The sequence below is a fragment of the Eriocheir sinensis genome, unplaced genomic scaffold (genome assembly GCF_024679095.1).
Source record: "Eriocheir sinensis breed Jianghai 21 unplaced genomic scaffold, ASM2467909v1 Scaffold1652, whole genome shotgun sequence".
NCBI classification, from domain to species: Eukaryota; Metazoa; Arthropoda; class Malacostraca; order Decapoda; family Varunidae; genus Eriocheir; species Eriocheir sinensis.
The window spans coordinates 1-18,884 of NW_026111020.1; the positions used below are offsets into that span (position 1 = coordinate 1).

At 42.2% G+C, this 18,884-nt stretch overlaps 2 long non-coding RNA genes across 3 annotated transcripts; one reads left to right on the top strand and one right to left on the bottom strand.

The window, feature by feature from the left end:
* Positions 1-87: 87 nt before the first annotated feature.
* LOC126990448 (uncharacterized) lies at positions 88-5,452 on the top strand. 2 transcript variants are annotated; one of them, XR_007744379.1, is made up of 5 exons: positions 88-426; positions 2,342-2,502; positions 2,711-3,011; positions 3,556-3,765; positions 4,270-5,452. It is a non-coding gene; the product is annotated as an uncharacterized LOC126990448 (long non-coding RNA). The 2 variants fall into 2 exon arrangements; XR_007744378.1 differs by having other exon boundaries at positions 2,711-3,765.
* Positions 4,939-18,153, bottom strand: LOC126990449 (uncharacterized). Its single transcript, XR_007744380.1, has 5 exons — positions 17,964-18,153; positions 15,560-15,704; positions 12,898-13,049; positions 9,680-9,834; positions 4,939-5,071 (listed from the first exon to the last, which is right to left on the bottom strand). It is a non-coding gene; the product is annotated as an uncharacterized LOC126990449 (long non-coding RNA).
* Positions 18,154-18,884: the final 731 nt, after the last annotated feature.

Consider the following 18,884-nt stretch of genomic DNA (forward strand, 5'->3'; position numbering starts at 1 on the left):
AGGAAATTTTACTGCTAGATGCAAGGGGGCGTGGAGGGAAGGACCACTTCCTGGAGGGGGCGGGGTAGTAAAGAGGTTGAGAACCACTGCTCTAAATGGATGCATAAGGTATATAATACATTAGAATCCATAAGGTTCCATGTAGAAGGTTCTAAAAAGATAAGTAAAGGAAAAGGGATCTAAGGTTCTAAATAGATACATAAGGGATATAAGGCTCTATATAAGGGGAGATAAATATAAGGCTGTCAATAGCTACACAAAACACAGCTGTGTTGTGTTAGGTGTGTGTATTGCCAAGCCTCCCTGTAGAGTGTGAGCGGCAACAACCTGCAGATCCTTGGCCTGGTGCGCCAGGAGGACTCCGGGATGTACCAGTGTGTGGCGCACAGCTCGCCGGGGACGCCCAGCTGTGTGTCCTTGAGTCAAGTAAGTGGCGGTGCCGTGCGGGGCAGACACTGTTCACACTGTAGCCCTTTGATTGCAGTCATGAGTACTGATGTAGTGTTGTCTGCATTGGACACAGGCAGTGACTAGTCCAGATAATTCCAGGTTGCTAATAAGCCCAGACGCAAACATTTACAAGGTTACTGAATGTATTCCAATGTTTCTGGCGGGCAGCTGCAGCTGCTGGTACAGACGCTGCAGTCTTAAAAAGTTTACATTACCCAAGTTATTGATGTTGATGCATGTGATTTTCTTAGCATGGCTGTAAGCATAACCCTTTGTTGTGTTTATTATTCCTTGAAGACTGAATAAAATGCATAGATTACACTGTGGGCAGAGCACACGTCTTCAGTAATGTGTTTGGAGATATCAAAGCCGGTGCTGAGTGTTACTGACTCACTAAAATGTGATTTACCCGAGAATGACTATTTTGTTGTGGTATTTTGATAATACGTTGTCTGGGCTCACCTCCAGGAAGGAGCAGCATGCCCCCACCCACGCACAAGGCAGGTCACAGACACTGTCACCAGAGTAAGTGGGACACCTCAGGCACACCACTACTACTACTCATTCATCATCATTTCATGGACACCTGCTCCTAGGAGCTCCCACCAGGGGATGGCCACGACAGAAGAGCTTCAAACTTTCTCTATCCAGACACTCCCTCCTTGCCTGCTCAAAGATCTTTCCCCCCTCTCCCTAATGTACTCTTGCACCCTATGCCTCCATTTCACTGGAGGTCGTCCTCTAGCATTCCCTCCCTCTATCTCACTCACATACACCCTTCTGGTCATCTTACTCTCCTCCATTCGCTCCATGTGGCCAAACCACTTTAAGGTCTGTCGCTTCACTTCTTCCACCACTCCACACTTCCCTTCACCCCTGTGACACATTCCAAAACACACTTTCATTACTCATTCCATCCATTTTACTCACACCACAAGCACTCCTCAAATAACTCATTTCCACTGCCTGCACTCTAGACTTTCATTCCAGGCCCACGTTTCAGATGTGAGGGTTGGTACTATTATTGTATTTCTACTACTACTCCTTGGTTTTCAATACTTAGAATGTCTGCTCATTGTTGACACAACTTGTTTGCATCATTTGCCTTCTGTTGGTGTGGCCTTGACAGTCACTGTGTCTACTAGTCTTTATGCTGTACACAAGAATTACTCCTGAGAGGGAAACTCTTTGATATTGGAGCTGCTTAGGTAATAATAGGTTTTCAAAAATGGAACTGGAGATCAGTCTTCATATTTCCTCCAGTGTCTTTGTTAGTGTGACAGCTCAAGTGTGTGGACAACTGAAACAAACAGTGGCAGAAATATTGCTAACACTCAACTTGTATTTCTGGTAATAATTGCGTTTGTAGAATTTTTGTCTAAACTTCCTTTGTGTATTTTGAGCTTTGAATGCTTGCCATGAAAGGGTTGTAGCACTCCGTCACTCACCATCTTTTCACACATTGAGGATGTCCAGAGAGTCACGCTTCATTCCCTTGTTCAGGAAAAAGTAACATTAGAATTCTTCGGTGTCAGTTGTTGGTTCAGTCTTTGCCTCAGCAGCAGGGTGTTGGCGTCTCAGGTAAGAGGTCACTTATATTGCCCGGTGACCCAAGTCTAGTAATCTTTTTGTTAGTTACTTTCCATAAAACTAATTACTGTTCATAGCTCTCACCCAAATGAGGTTTACTTATAACTGTGAAGCAGCAAGATAGATGCACCATCTGTTTTGAGTCCATAAAGCTACATCAGTACTTACCAAAGCTTAATTATAAAATTTAATTCTTATGATCTTTCTTATACATTTCTTGTATTCTTTTCTTAAAATATTTACCTTTTATTCATCTATTTAGTACTCTAAGGCATTTCTGAAGAAGGCTCTCACCCCTCAGAGGAGCAAGACCCTGGCGGTGGGCACCCCCAGGCCCCCTCGGCTGCTGCAGGCCACCTCCACCAGCAACAGGTTCATCACGCTGGCCTGGCATGAGCCGGAGCTCAACACCGACCACACTGTGGGATACTCAGTCGTCTACAAGCAGGAAGGATCACTCAGGTCAGAACCAAAGGACACAACCTGGGAATATTTATTGCATGAAAAATTCAACACAATACTACTACTGTTAAGATGTAGTTAGCAAATACAGAGTTATCCAACTTCAATTCCAGTGATTATGAAGAAATAATAACATTCTAGTGAGTACATATACAACATTTCATCAAAAGTAAGTAATTCACACATCACTTTCCTCCCTTCACTGCAGAGAACGCGTCCAGAACGCGAGTGCAGCTCCTCCAGCGAGGGACTGAGTGAATACAAGACCCAGATCAGCGACCTAAGTCCCGGGAGTAACTACATGGTGCGGGTGGCGGCCCACACCTCCGGCGGCCTGGTGGGCGCCTCCATACACGAGGCGCGGGTGTTCACCAAGCCGGACCTGGACCTGCCCTCCGCCCCAGAGTCTGAAAGTTGTCCCCACCTCACCCACCAGTCTGGAGGTCACTTGGTCGCCGCCCGGAGTGGCCAAAACGCCCATCACTGGATACGCCATGCTCTATACGCAGGTGTGGACGGCCTTATAGAGCTGTGCGCCAAATGTGGAGTCCCTTTTGCCTAACAAAAGTCTCCCCATATCCTTGTGTGTCATTAGTGACCTTCCTTGGAGTACAGGGTGACCATAGCCGTGTGTTTGTAGTTTGGGTAGGCGGTGGCTGAACCGATAACAAGACGGCCCCGCGTTCAAGAGGACTCGAGTTCAATCCCCGGCCGGTGCCACCAAGCTGGGATTTTTCAGCCGCCGCCGAGTGGCTTAAAACTACCCACATGCTGTCCAGAAGACCACCCATCAACCCGGACTCTAGATTCAAGCATTAAAGATGAGCTCCGGGAGGGCAGCATGAGCCAATGCAAGATGGCGCCACTATAAACACTCGCCTGCGCCAGAACAGGCTGGGCCGACCATCAGGACCCACCGGGAAGAAGCCTTGGACCGACCATCAGGATCCACCGGGAAGAAGCCTACCGGCGCAATAGGCCAAGACGTAAAAAAAAAAAAAAAAGTGCCAGTGTGTATCTTAACCATTGTCTCCCTTGTAATTTTCTCCTCAGGTTGGGTCAGCAGAAGAACACGAGGTAGAGGTCACTGGTACGTCACATGACCTCCAAGGCCTGGACCAGTTCACAGAGCACAGTGTGTGGCTCACCGCCGTCAACAGTAATGGCGGGGGAGACGCCATCCCGGAGGTCACTGCCAGAACCTTCTCAGACGTGCCCTCAAAGGAGCCTCAGAATGTGAGCGTTGAGGCTGCCAGCTCAAGGGTGAGTTGTGGAAGGCTTCCAAGGCAAAGATGCATTTTAAAACTCATTTTTAAATAGCTTTCTGCTTTGTTCGTTTCCTTCACATCATCTCTACAAGTTGCACATTCATTGTTTCAGTATTTTTAACCCTTGCACATTCATTATATTTCATTATATTTGACCCGTCCCCTGCGATTGGCACAGATTTGGCCTTCACAGGTACCCTGAAAACATATACTCCCATGTCTTTCTCTGGCTCTGTGGTGGATAGTGGAGTGTTTCCCATGTGGTATTGGTGTGCTGGATATCCTCTCCCAAGCTGCAGGACTTTACATTTTTCTCCACTGAATTGTAGCAGCCAGTTTTTGTTCCATTCCTGTAGCTTGGTGAGGTCTTCTGGTAGGAAATCCACAGTCAAGGGGTTAAGTTGAAGCACTCACGGCCTCACACAATGTTCAAACTTTTTAGATTGTATTTTCATAATTTCTCATATATCTTTTTCCCTCACACGGCCTTTCCCTTCAGAGCCTCATCATCCGCTGGGAGCCTCCGCTGGCCGAGCACCAGAATGGGATCATCACCAGCTGCAAGATCCGCTACAAGGAGCGTGGCAAGTCAGGTTCCTCCAAGACCAGTGCCACAGATGGAGACAGATGACTCTTTGCCCTCACAGACCTCAAGAATCCCCTCCCAAGGTGTGCAGGACCTTATATTTCTCTTCATTGTAGCCACAGACACTTTTTGTTCTCACTGTTCATTTCCCATTTCCTTCTGGTTCTCCTCCTATTAGCCTCTCTTTCCTTTCCTTACTGTTCATTTTGTTTTTCCTCCTGCTGTTACAATTTCCCTGTTTGCCCTGCCAAATATTCTCCCGTCATTCTCCTGCGTCTTACTTCTCCGCATTTCCTGGTCTGCCTTCCTTCCTTCCTCTTATACTTTACATCTCCATTTCTCCTCCTCCTTCTTTTCCATGTTTCCCATCTCTCAAGTTTCCTTCCCTTATCCCATTCTCCTCCTCCTCCTCCTCAATGATTTTGATGTCGATGGAACTTAGATTTATTCATTTTGTTTCATTTCATCTCTCTCTCAGGGGGAAGACTTACACACAGTTATTTTTTTACTTCATTTATTTATTTCTTGATACATCTTATTGTTCTCCTGATCTCTCTCTCACACACACTCTACTAACAGGGAGTTTATGCCAAGGGTGGTGTCGCTTCAGAGAGGGAGAGAGTAAGGGGGAAGGGGTCTTACATATGTGTCTGGGGGGCATGTGTCTGTGGGGTTTGTAAAAATACTGTCGGGGACATCCTGTGGGGCCTGTGAGCTGTGGTGAGGAGAGAGAGAGAGAGAGAGAGAGAGAGAGAGAGAGAGAGAGAGAGAGCAGTCAGCTTCCAGAGCACATAGTAAAGTCAACCCACATCCATGCAAAACATCAACTTGGGTTATTACTAGAGTGAAACCATTTTAGTGAGTCCTTTGAGGCATTACTCCTGCAGGTGCTTTCCTGCCCTCTGCTCTGCCACTCAGTCCCAACACTTCCTGTAGACAACACATGACAGGACTGTGTGGCAGGGGAGGAAAGGACCTGCAGAAGCCTACCCCACAATGGACTTACTAAAATGGTTTCACTCTACCACTACTATTATTATTACTGTCATTTCTGCTGCTGCTACTACTACTACTACCACTACAACAGCTTCTTCTACTACCAGCACTATATATATATATATATATATATATATATATATATATATATATATATATATATATATATATATATATATATATATCTATATACAAGTAATTCATCACTTTTCAGGTACATAAAGAGACATCTGGCTCTGTAAGTGAAAATAAAAGTTCTGTAATAATTTCCTGAGATTGTTAGTACCCTTGCTTCGTGAGGAGACCTTGTTTGGGAATGTTGAGGAGAGAGCAGGCAGAGTGTGATGGAAGGGAGATCCTGCATCCTCCCCTGTGTGTGAATCACTGTGTGCTCACTCACCACACACACACACACACACACGACACTCCCAGATACAACCCTTACCTAACATGATGTGTTATGACCCCTGGGGCAGTATTAATAAAGACTCCTAGCAGTACTTTTTGAAGTGCTGCAAGAAGCTGTTTTCCTTCTAGCAGTAGCTTTTAAATTTACTGCTATACTCTGTCCAAATTACTTGGCCAATAATAATTATTTACACCGAAAAGCCCCTCCCCAACTCTGATAAGCTCTGCCCCCCTTCACCTGATTGGCTGTCCACGATGTCATGCGTTGTATCAAAGACACGTACCATATATATATGATTGAGATAATCTAGCTAGTTTCATGATTAAAAAAATATTCGTAATGTAATTGAATGGCGGCACTCTAACAATCAATGACAATAATAATACAGCCAGTTTTCAAGGGATAACAGGCGGCCCTTCAAAGCAAGCAATGTAGCATTGAAGGCGATTATAGTAGGCCCATTCAATATAATAACGATAATAACATCAGACTGATGCCCACACGCACTAATTACCCTGTCTGAAATGTTGTGCCAATACAAATACGGACGAACAGCTGCTCCAGGGTGAAGGCGACCCTTCAAAACAATATATATATATTATATATATATATATATATATATATATATATATATATATATATATATATATATATATATATATATATATATATATATATATATATATATATATATATATATATATATATATATATATATATATATATATATATATATATATATATATATATATATATATATATATATATATATATATATATATATATATATATATATATATATATATATATATATATATATATATATATATATATATATATATATATATATATATATATATATATATATATATATATATATATATATATATATATATATATATAGCGTACATTTTCTGAATGGAAACTAATTTACAACAAGTCATCCCTTTGCTAAAAGCCTAAAATGTTAATAAAATCCTATGTTGAATATTACAATGTTTGAAGTCTTATAAAATAAATATCATATAACACTAAAATAATGATATATTACCCTGAATACCTGAAATTCCATGAACCACATTCAAAGTTTAAAATATAATGACCAATACTGAAAAAAAACAAAAAACATTGGGTTTATTTAAAAAAAAAAACATGGTTTAAAGCATTGGTTTAAAGCAATCCACCCTGTCAGTGTCCTTACAATAGTTAGTGAATCGGCATGTTATCTATCTATTTTTGTAGAGTAAAGCAAGTAACTCAAAGGAAAACAAGCCATCATATCCTTGAAGCTGAGTGTTGTTTCTGCAGGCTTGCTTTCCTTTGAGTTACTTGCTCTACTGTAAGAAAATAGATAACATGCCGATTCAGTAACCATTGTAAGGACATTTAGGACAAGTTGTGTGAAGGAGGAGGAAGGAATCATGGGTGAAAGAAAGTGAGATTATTCCCAACTAGTCTAGGGGGGCTTCGTGGTGCAGTGGTTAGCACACTCGGCTCACAACCAAGGGAGCCCAGGTTCGATTCCCAGGCGGAGTGGAAAAATTTGGGCGGCTTTTCCGATACCCTACGCCCCTGTCCATAGCTGGGAGTTATCGCGATACTTTATCGCTGATACCAATATCAGGTTATCGGCCATCCGCTACTTATTTAAATATATATCGGTATCTTCGTTACTTTTGTAACCAAACTAGTGATAATCAATACTTTTTTCCGCCTCTCAGAAAAAAACGTTGTCTCTTCCCTACTGCACATGCGTGGCCTGGGCGCCCGGTGTTGTATGAAAAAACTTCGGGGTATGAAATAGCTTCGGTGAAGAGATTTCATACTTAGATCATCAACATTAAAACACTAGGTTATTTTTTATGTTAGACTCAAAAATCAATATATCAAAGAGAAAAATCATTTAACTTTGCCCAAAAAATGATTATTCACTGCCTCAAATTTTATATTCCATATTCATTTGTGAGCATGCCATGGTATTGAAGGCACCCGGTGTTGTGTTATTTGGTGTCCCATCGTCAAAAGCTGGCGCTTTTGTTTACAAACACTGGTCTCTCGTGAACTACGCATGTTCATACCAGTAAGCGTAGCCCTGTACAGTTTCACAAAGCTTTTTAACACATTAAGAGTTGCTGGAAGGCTGAATCAGACATACAGTACCACCATCCTCGCCTTTTCTAGAACGACACTCTGTACATATAAATACAACTCGTACAGTGTCGTTCTAGAAACAGCGGGGATGGTGGTAGTGGTACTGGATGTCTGATTCAGGCTTCCAGCAACTCTTAATTACGGTTAAAAAGCTTTGTGAGACTGATCAGGTCAACGCTTGCTGGTCTGAGCATGCTCAGTTCACGAGAGACCAGTGTTTGTAAACAAAAGCATTGAAGGTGGGGACGTCAAATATCACAACACTGGTTCAGGATTTTCTAGTATTACCGTCCATAGGTACGTGTCAACGTGTGGTGTTCAGGTTTTGTAAGTTTTCTAAAATACAGATAATGAAAATTTGAATTCATCAATGTTTTTTATTTGAAATATCAATATAGTAGTTTTCGTCTATTGGACTTATCGCTAGCTAGTATCGGAATTGTGAATTTATATCGGGTATCCTATATTTGTGTCTCCAGTTAACGAATATTGGTTATCACTGATAAGGTTTTACATTATCAGTTATCGGGAATAAGGTTTTCTGTTATCATGCCCAGCTATGCCCCTGTCCACCCAGCAGTGTACCAGGTATTAATTGGGGGTTGTGTCCTGTCTCCTGGGGTCTGTTCCCTTCTATAATTCCTTCCCCTTCTGTCTCTCTCTGGCATATGACCACAGATGTTGCGCCCACTAAACCAAACTTTCCAACTGTTCCCTTCTCCTATCATTCCTTCCCCTTCTGTCTCTCTCCGGCATATGACCACAGATGTTGCGCCCACTAAACCAAACTTTCCAACTGTTCCCTTCTCCTATAATTCCTTCCCCTTCTGTCTCTCTCCGGCATATGACCACAGATGTTGCGCCCACTAAACCAAACTTTCCAACTGTTCCCTTCTCCTATAATTCCTTCCTTCTGTCTCTCTCCGGCATATGACCACAGATGTTGCGCCGACTAAACCAAACTTTCCAACTGTTCCCTTCTCCTATAATTCCTTCCCTTCTGTCTCTCTCCGGCATATGACCACAGATGTTGCGCCGACTAAACCAAACTTTCCAACTGTTCCCTTCTCCTATAATTCCTTCCCCTCCTGTCTCTCTCCGGCATATGACCACAGATGTTGCGCCCACTAAACCAAACTTTCCAACTGTTCCCTTCTCCTATAATTCCTTCCCCTTCTGTCTCTCTCCGGCATATGACCACAGATGTTGCGCCGACTAAACCAAACTTTCCAACTGTTCCATTCTCCTATAATTCCTTCCCCTTCTGTCTCTCTCCGGCATATGACCACAGATGTTGCGCCGACTAAACCAAACTTTCCAACTGTTCCCTTCTCCTATAATTCCTTCCCCTTCTGTCTCTCTCCGGCATATGACCACAGATGTTGTGCCCAGTAAATCAAACTTTCCAACTGTTCCCTTCTCCTATAATTCCTTCCCCTTCTGTCTCTCTCCGGCATATGACCACAGATGTTGCGCCCACTAAACCAAACTTTCCCAACTAGTCTTGCTCACTGCTTCTCCAGGGGAACCGAGGCCTCGTGGAAACTACTACCGCTGGAAATACCCACAACTCCTACGAAAACCTTGTCAAATATGTGTACCTACTTTTTTTTTTTTACAGCAGAGGAGACGGTTCAAGGGCGTAAAAAAAAGAAAACAATAATGAAAAAAAAAGCCTGCTACTTACTGCTCCTGAATAGAGAGAGAGAGAGAGAGTGTGTGTGTGTGTGTGTGTGTGTTGAGCGCTGAAATGTTTAAGTATACAACCTTATTCATGTCTGTGCACTCCATGGCTGGGAAGACACAAGGAGCCGGCCAACACGCTGCCCTTCCAGACATCTCAACACAAGGCAATCCGTGCGTGTGTGTGTGTGTGTGTGTTGCTGCTCTGTGCCTCTTGTATTCTCTCTGAAGATCACACTCTGTCAAAACATAAAAGAATATAGAATTTCTGCCTCAGCCTGAGTTTCCTTCCCACCTCTTACACCCAGAACCAAAGGGACATCCATGCTATAGTCAGAGGTGGGCAAGCGCACTACTTAGTGCGGTAGTACTGAATCACAAAAAGAAGTTACTGGTCGTGAAGTAAGGATGTTATGCAAGAAAAAGAAGTTACTGGTTGTGAACTTATGACGTAAAACAAAAAAAAGAAGTTACTGGTTGTGAACTTATGACGTAAAACAAAAAGAAGAAGTTACTGGTCGTGAAGTAAGGATGTTATGCAAGAAAAAGAAGTTACTGGTTGTGAACTTATGACGTAAAACAAAAAAAAGAAGTTACTGGTTGTGAACTTATGACGTAAAACAAAAAAAAGAAGTTACTGGTTGTGAACTTATGACGTAAAACAAAAAAAAGAAGTTACTGGTTGTGAACTTATGACGTAAAACAAAAAAAAGAAGTTACTGGTCGTGAACTTATGACGTAAAACAAACAAAAAAGTTACTGGTTGTGAACTTATGACGTAAAACAAACAAAAAAGTTACTGGTTGTAAACTTATGACGTAATACAAAAAGAATAAGATACTGGTTATGAAGAAGTGACATTAAGCAAAGAAAAAACACACAAAATCACGCAAATCACTGTCCCTGGAAAAGCAAACGGAGGGAGTGGTCAAAGAGAGGCCAATTTCGTCTTCTGGGATCAAACTCTTCCCTCCTTCAGACCGAAAACAAATGCCGAGGAACAGTGAGAGGCATTACTTAGCTTCTTGGTGGACAGGCTGTGGCAAGGCATGGCAGGCTGAGCGCTCCAGAAAGGAAATGACTCAAGCTTTTTGGCTCTGAAACTGAAAACAATGGAGTGAATTGGGCACAGAAGAAGGTAAGGAAGGAATGGATGTGGGAAAGGGAAAATTGATGATAGGAAGTGCAGAGAACTCAAAGGATAAGAGAATAAAGGAAGAGATTGAACAGAGAAGCAAGTATGTGACACCAGGCTCACAAATCTACCCTTGGAAATGCCCACAACTCCTATGAAAGCCTTGTCAAATTTGTGTTTCTGAAGTTCAAGGCGCAGAAGAAGGGTCAAATTATCACAACGCTCACAAAACTACCCCTGGAAATGCCAACAACTGCTATGAAAGCCTTGTCAAATATGTGTTTCTGAGGTTCATGGCACAGAAGAAGGGTCAAATAATCAAATTACCACCAGGCTCACAAAACTACCCCTGGAAATGCCCCCCCACAACCCCTACGAAAGCCTTGTTAAAAATTAGTTTCTTAGGTTCATGGCACAGAAGAAGGGTCAAATTACCACAAGGCTCACAAAACTACCCCTGGAAATGCCCCCCACAACCCCTACGAAAGCCTTGTTAAAAATTAGTTTCTTAGGTTCATGGCACAAAAGAAGGGTCAAATTACCACAACGCTCACAAAACTACCCCTGGAAATGCCCCCCACAACCCCTACGAAAGCCTTGTTAAAAATTAGTTTCTTAGGTTCATGGCACAGAAGAAGGGTCAAATTACCACAAGGCTCACAAAACTACCCCTGGAAATGCCCCCCACAACCCCTACGAAAGCCTTGTTAAAAATTAGTTTCTTAGGTTCATGGCACAGAAGAAGGGAGGGTCAAATTACCACAAGGCTCACAAAACTACCCCTGGAAATGCCCCCCACAACTCCTACGAAAGCCTTGTTCAACATTAGTTTCTTAGGTTCAGGGTACAGAGGAAGGGTCAAATTACCACAAGGCTCAAACTACCCTGAAATGACCCCCACAACCCCTACGAAAGCCTTGTTAAAAATTAGTTTCTTAGGTTCACGGTACAAAGGAAGGGTCAAATTACCACAAGGCTCACAAAACTACCCCTGGAAATGACCCCCACAACTCCTATGAAAGCCTAGTAAGCGACAGTTCGGATCCTCAGTGATGTGAGCCGCCACGCTACCCAAAATAGATGATACATAAACTGATCACAAATGCTTTGATATGAAATGGTTTGTGTGAGGCTGATTTTCTCACTTTTCTCGCTTGGAGGGACCATTAAGAAACATGATACCGCTGCTACCACCACCACCAGGTTAATTAAGGAAACAGAGGGACTAGGAAGGAAGATCAAGGAAAAGAGGAAATCAGAAGAAGGAATAGAGAGGAATAGAGAAGGAAAATATGGAGGAAAAAGAAGGAAAAGGATGAGAGAGAGAGAGAGAGAGAAGGATAGATATATAGGATAGGGGATAGACAAGGGAAAAAGAAAATATACATTTATTTAAGATTAAATGAAAATAATTGCCTTATGCAATATTCTATGGTCAGACGATCATAACACTCTGGCATATTCAACAATGGATACAACATATGACAAACGACATGTCTTAAACATAATACTATGACATGTGCTCAATTGTTGCCAATAATCATAACACTCGTCATTCCACAAGCAGTGGTTTGTATCTCTCTGCTTACATCACAACCATTATGTGCTCTCCTCACAAATCCTAGTAACACATCCTATGGTATAATCTACTACAATTCACGGAAACACCAAATCATGCCACACGCAGTGCTTTCCATCCCTGCTTAACATTGCAAACAAATAATCACTATCCTGTACAATCCTACGACACATCTCCTCACAATATAATCTCCTCATTAGGAAGGACAGAAAGGGCAGGAACTGGATGAAGAGAATAGGAAAGGAATTTGAAAGGGAATGGAAGGAAAGGGAAGGGATGGAGACACTTGGGAATGAGTTTGAAAGGGAATGGAAAGAAGGGGAAGGGATGGAGACACTTGAGAAGGAGATTGAAAGGGAGGAAAGGGATGAGAAAGAGTTTGAAAGGGAATGGAAGGATAAGGAAAGGAATGGAGACACTTGGGAAGGAGTTTGAAAGGGAATGGAGGGAAGGGAAAGGAAGGATTCTGAAAGGGAATGAAAGGAAAAGGAAGGGATGAAGGCACTCGGAAATGGGTTACAATATGGAGGTATAACATGGCGAACCTAAACTCCTCTACGCATGCAAACAACAACACTAGCTCCTCACCTTCTTGGCGGCTGGGTCCTTAGCTTCCCGGCGGCCCGTCTTGGCGGCCTGCATGCTGTCGTACGCCTCGTCACGCTGGAACACTGACGCGTCCTCCTCCAGAGCTTCACGCAGCAGCCGCTTCTGTAGACTCTGCTGACCTGAGTTCCCGGCTGAAGGTAAGGAAGGCAGGGATCAGTTTAGTTTACAGAAGAGCCTCATTTACATAACTCCTATAAAGAAAGAAATAGAAATGTGAGGCCAGAAGAGAGGTCAGTATTGGGTGGCGAGGTGTTATGATACTCCCCTCGTGAAGGAGTTAAAATTGTAATGGAATATGAGAGGCCAGAAGAGAGGTCAGTATAGGAAAAATCAAGGTATCTCCTGTGCCAGGCATTGGATAGATCAAGATATCTCCTGTGCCAGGTACTGGATAGATAGTTGTTTTGATGCTCCCCTCATGAAAGAGTTTAAGTTGTACTGGAATATGAGAGAATTGTGAAGGACTCAGAAAGGGAAGGGATGGAGACACTTGGGAAGGAGTTAGAACAGGAATGGAGGGAAGGGAAAGGGATGGAGACACTTGGGAATGAGTCCGAAAGGGAATGAAGAGAAAGGAAAGGGAGAGGAAGGAAAGAAAGATAAAGAAGAAAAACAGCAGAATACAGAAGGAAGATAATTACTGAAGGAAGACAAAATGAAGAAGTAGTAAGAAAGAGAGGAAGGATAAGGAGGGAAGAGAAAGGAAAGAAGGATAAAAAACAATAATAATAATAAGACAAGGGGTTGTGTGTGGGAGGTCAGTATTGGATGGCGAGGTGTTCTGATACACCCAAATACTCACATAACATCACAAGGCTCAAGTTTCTATGCATATGCCAAATATATTCTTTGTATATTTTTTCTTATTCAACAAGAAGAATTTTCTACACCCAAATATGACTGGTATTAATGATTTTAGTCTCCTGTGGTATTAAAGAAAGTTGTATAAAGGATTTGTTCAGTTGAGTATGTTTTGGGGGACAAGGATCAAAAGGGAAGCCAAGGGAAGAGAGGCTTCATGGTACTAGATAAAAGAAGGAAGCATATAGGAATTTTCTGAGTCAAGACCTGTAGTGACTGTTTGAGGTTTTGTTAGGTTAAGTTTAGGGTATCTTCAAACACATGATAGCCAGCAACTTAAGGTATAAAGCAACAAAGTCACTTTGTTGTATAGAAAGTGTCATTAGTAAGGAAGCATAGAGGAATTTTCTGAGTCAAGACCTGAAGTGACTGTTTGAGGTTTTGTTAGGTTAAGTTTAGGGTATCTTCAAACACATGATAGCCAGCAACTTGAGGTATAAAGCAAGAAAGTCACTTTGTTGTATAGAAAGTCTCATTAGTAAGGAGGCATAGAGGAATTTTCTGAGTCAAGACCTGTAGTGACTGTTTGAGGTTTTGTTAGGTTAAATTTAGGGTATCTTCAAACACATGACAGCCAGCAACTTAAGGTATAAAGCAACAAAGAATGACCTCACTTTGTTGTATAGAAAGTCTCATTAGTAAGGAAGCATATAGGAATTTTCTGAGACAAGACCTGTAGTGACTGTTTGAGGTTTTGATAGGTTATGTTAGGTTAAGTTTAGGGTATCTTCAAACACATGATAGCCAGCACTTTACAGTATAAATCAACAAAGAATGACCTCACTTAGTTGTATAGAAAGTCTCATTACTAAGGAAACAGATATGAATTTTCTGAGTCAAGACCTATAGTAACTGTTTGGGGTTTTGATAGGTTATGTTAGGTTAAGTTTAGGGTATCTTCAGACACATGATAGCCACCACTTTACAGTATAAATCAACAAAGAATGACCTCACTTAGTTGTATAGAAAGTCTCATTACTAAGGAAACAGATATGAATTTTCTGAGTCAAGACCTATAGAGACTGTTTGAGGTTTTGTTAGGTTAAGTTTAGGGTATCTTCAAACACATGAAAGCCAGCAACTTAAGGTATAAAGCAACAAAGTCACTTTGTTGTATAGAAAGTGTCATTAGTAAGGAAGCATAGAGGAATTTTCTTTGTCAAGACCTGTAGTGACTGTTTGAGGTTATGTTAGGTTAAGTTTAGGGTATCTTCAAACACATGATAGCCAGCACTTTACAGTATAAATCATCAAAGAATGACCTCACTTAGTTGTATAGAAAGTCTCATTAGCAAGGAAGCATATAGGAATTTTCTGAGTCAAGACCTGTAGTGACTGTTTGGGGTTTTGTTAGGTTAAGTTTAGGGTATCTTCAAACACACGACAGCTAGCAACTTAAGGTATAAAGCAACAAAGAATGACCTCACTTTGTTGTATAGAAAGTCTCATTAGCAAGGAAGCATATAGGAATTTTCTGAGTCAAGACCTGTAATGACTGTTTGGGGTTTTGTTAGGTTAAGTTTAGGGTATCTTCAAACACACGACAGCTAGCAACTTAAGGTATAAAGCAACAAAGAATGACCTCACTGTGTTGTATAGAAAGTGTCATTAGTAAGGAAGCATAGATGAATTTTCTGAGTCAAGACCTATAGTGACTGTTTGAGGTTTTGTTAGGTTAAGTTTAGGGTATCTTCAAACACATGAGAGCCAGATCTATACAGTTTTGTATCTTTTGGGGCACAATCAACACTAGGAAAGCCTCCAGCATGGGTCTACACACCTTGAGGGATGCCTCCACCCAGTTAAGAGGGGACTCTTCATCCTGGTCCAACTCGTCATCTGAGTCCAGCAGAGTGTTGAGTTTCCGCGTGCCTAGCTCTCCCTCAACCTTGTTCTTGTTCTTGATGGGCAGGATCAAGCCATACCTGTGGGTGAGGACTGCTGCTCGGGGCATGCCACAAAACAGTACACAAGAATGAGGAGACTAAGAAAGGTCAGGTAGTCCTAAGAAACCTCTCCAATAACATACATCCTTCCTCCCCCCTCAACGCCTGAAGGAAATGAAAGGGAAAGCTCAAAAGAGGATAAATAAGAGGTATAAGGGTAAATAAAAAATAAAGAAAAGAAAGTGTAGTATGAGAAAGTGTTTTAGACATTTCCAACAATACAACACATGATAACAATAAGCAAGACTGGTGGTGTCAGTTGGGGAATTTCCGGGAGTAAAGAGTGTGTATTTTTCCTACTGACTAGTATTGGGGTAAAGGAGCGGGAAGGGATAGGAATGGAGAGAGGGAGAGAAGCAAGAAGAGAAGGTAATAGTCAGTCAGGCCAAAGAAATCTCTCCCACCAATACTGTTTAGTTCTTGACTTTTTGCTGGAGCAGAGCTTAGCGGGTTTGGGTTCTCTTGATCTACTTTAATTGCTGGAAAAAGAATCTTGTGACTGAAGACTACTTATCAATCACTTGTCCTTCCCATTCACAAAGCCATCCACTGGAAATTCTCAACTCTAGAAGAACTAAATGAAGATATGAATAGAAAGAAAGAAGGAAAGATATAGGAAGGTAAGAAGGAAGGAAGGAAGATAGGATAGTTATTAGGAGAAAGAAGGAAAGATCAATTAAGAGAGGAAGATAGGAATACAGTAATACCTCGGTGGTTTACAAATGCCTTAGTTTAAAAGTGTTTTGGTTTACGAGCACAAATATTCACAAAAATTGCCTTGGTTTTCCAGCGCCTTCAGTCCACATTATATACTCGCAGCGGCAGCACCCGCGCGCTGCTGTCCGCTGATGTTTGTTAATGCTCTAGTGTGCAATCTTTGTGTTTTCACAACTATATTATTTATATATTATACTACATTATTTATATTATTTATATTATTATACCATATTATTTGTATTCTTTATTACTATTTGTTAGTAAAATTACTTTAATTCTGTATAAAACAACATGTAAAATGATTTTTGTTAATATTGTTTGCGACACGGGATGCATTAGTGGGATTCACATTAACCCTTTTCCTGCAATCTAATTTAATCACCATTGAGAACACATATATATAATTGTATATAATATTGAACACATATATATAAACAGTGCAATGCTTCAACATTTCTTAGCTAAGCATCTTGCAGAGAAAGCTTTGTGCAACACTGCACTGCCTGACCAAAGATGACAGATGTGTGTCAGGTATAACAGGTACGCTATTGCACTTGTCTTTTCACTAACATAACGTTTTCTGTTTATGTACTTACGTTCAATAACTTCATACGGAATTTTCTGTAATTCTATGCCAAAAATAAATAAATAAAAATCTGCCGCCAGTGTCGTACATCCCTACTGGACATTATAAGGGCTACTGGACACAATTCAAAGTGTTGTACATCCCTACTGGACATTATAAGGGCTACTGGACACAATTCAAAGTGTTGTACATCCCTACTGGACATTATAAGGGCTACTGGACACAATTCAAAGTGTTGTACATCCCTACTGGACATTATAAGGGCTACTGGACACAATTCAAAGTGTTGTACATCCCTACTGGACATTATAAGGGCTACTGACCCTTCTTCAACATTAGCCCCAAACTAGTTAATGGCACCCAACATGACCCTCTCCCAGCATGGCCTCACCCAAAATGACATCTCCCAACATGACCACCCAACATGACCCTCTCCCAGCATGGCCTCACCCAAAATGACATCTCCCAACATGACCACCCAACATGACCCTCTCCCAGCATGGCCTCACCCAAAATGACATCTCCCAACATGACCACCCAACATGACCCTCTCCCAGCATGACCTCACCCAAAATGACATCCCCCAACATGACCCACACTGACATGACCCTCTCCCAGCATGGCCTCACCCAAAATGACATCTCCCAACATGACCACCCAACATGACCCTCTCCCAGCATCTCACCCAAAATGACATCCCCCAACATGACCCACACCAACATGACTCTCTCCCAGCATGACCTCACCCAATATGACATCCCCCAACATGACCCACACCAACATGACTCTCTCCCAGCATGGCCTCACCCAAAATGACCACCCAACATGACCCACACCAACATGACTCTCTCCCAGCATGGCCTCACCCAAAATGACCACCCAACACAACCACACCCGACATGACCTCCCCCCAACATGACCTTTCTGACACTCACTCCTTGGGTTCCTGTGGCAAGGGGAGGGTGGTCAGGTCACTGCTCACCCCTGGTCACCCACACCCTGGGTGACTCTTGTTGAAATGTTGACCTCTGGCCTCACCGCCAAGTATCCCCCTCGGCCATGGACAAGGAAGACGTATTATGAGACCTGCCAGGCGCTAGACGTAATGGCAGCGACAACAATCGTTTTGAGGCAGTAGTAGTAGTAGTAGTAGTAGTAGTCGGTCGGGAGTTTTGCCTTTGTAACGGCACTCCCTGATGTGTCTACTGTCTGGGTCTATTATTTTCCTTTTTCTTTCATTCTTTTTTCTCTTATTGTCCAAAACTTGTGTACTGTTGTTTTCGTTTGTTCGGTGTGTTCATTTTCAAATAAAAAATTTCCAATGGTGTCGTCCTCTTCTTCCTCGTAAGGCTGTTGCAGCCTCACGCACTTTATTCTTTCCTCTGCACAGGCCGGGCACCAGAGCAGAAAGTGTCGCAGGTCTTCGTGTTCAGCTTCACACATGTCACACTTGGTTTCCTCTTGCCGGTGTCTGTTTCTGTCTTTTAGTTACATGTTGTTTGTCCTGCATCTGAATAGCACTTCTGAGGCTTGGTTGTTGGTGTATACCTCCTCTTGTCCTCCCAACTCCTGTCTCCATTTTCTATATATCTTAAGGCTCGCTTTCTCATTCATTTGCCTCTTCCACTCTCTTGTATCTAGCTCTCTCATTCTCTGCTTTATACTCTCCTTTGTCTCATTCCTCACACTCACACTCAGTCCCTCAGTTGCTCTCAGTTCATTCAACAAATCCTTCACCCACCTACTTTGTCTCTTCTCTATCATCTCCTCTCCCACCCTTCTCACCAAATCGTTTCCTTCCACAAGAACATACCTTAAGTACTTCCACTGTCCCTCCCTTATCCTGTTTTTAACAC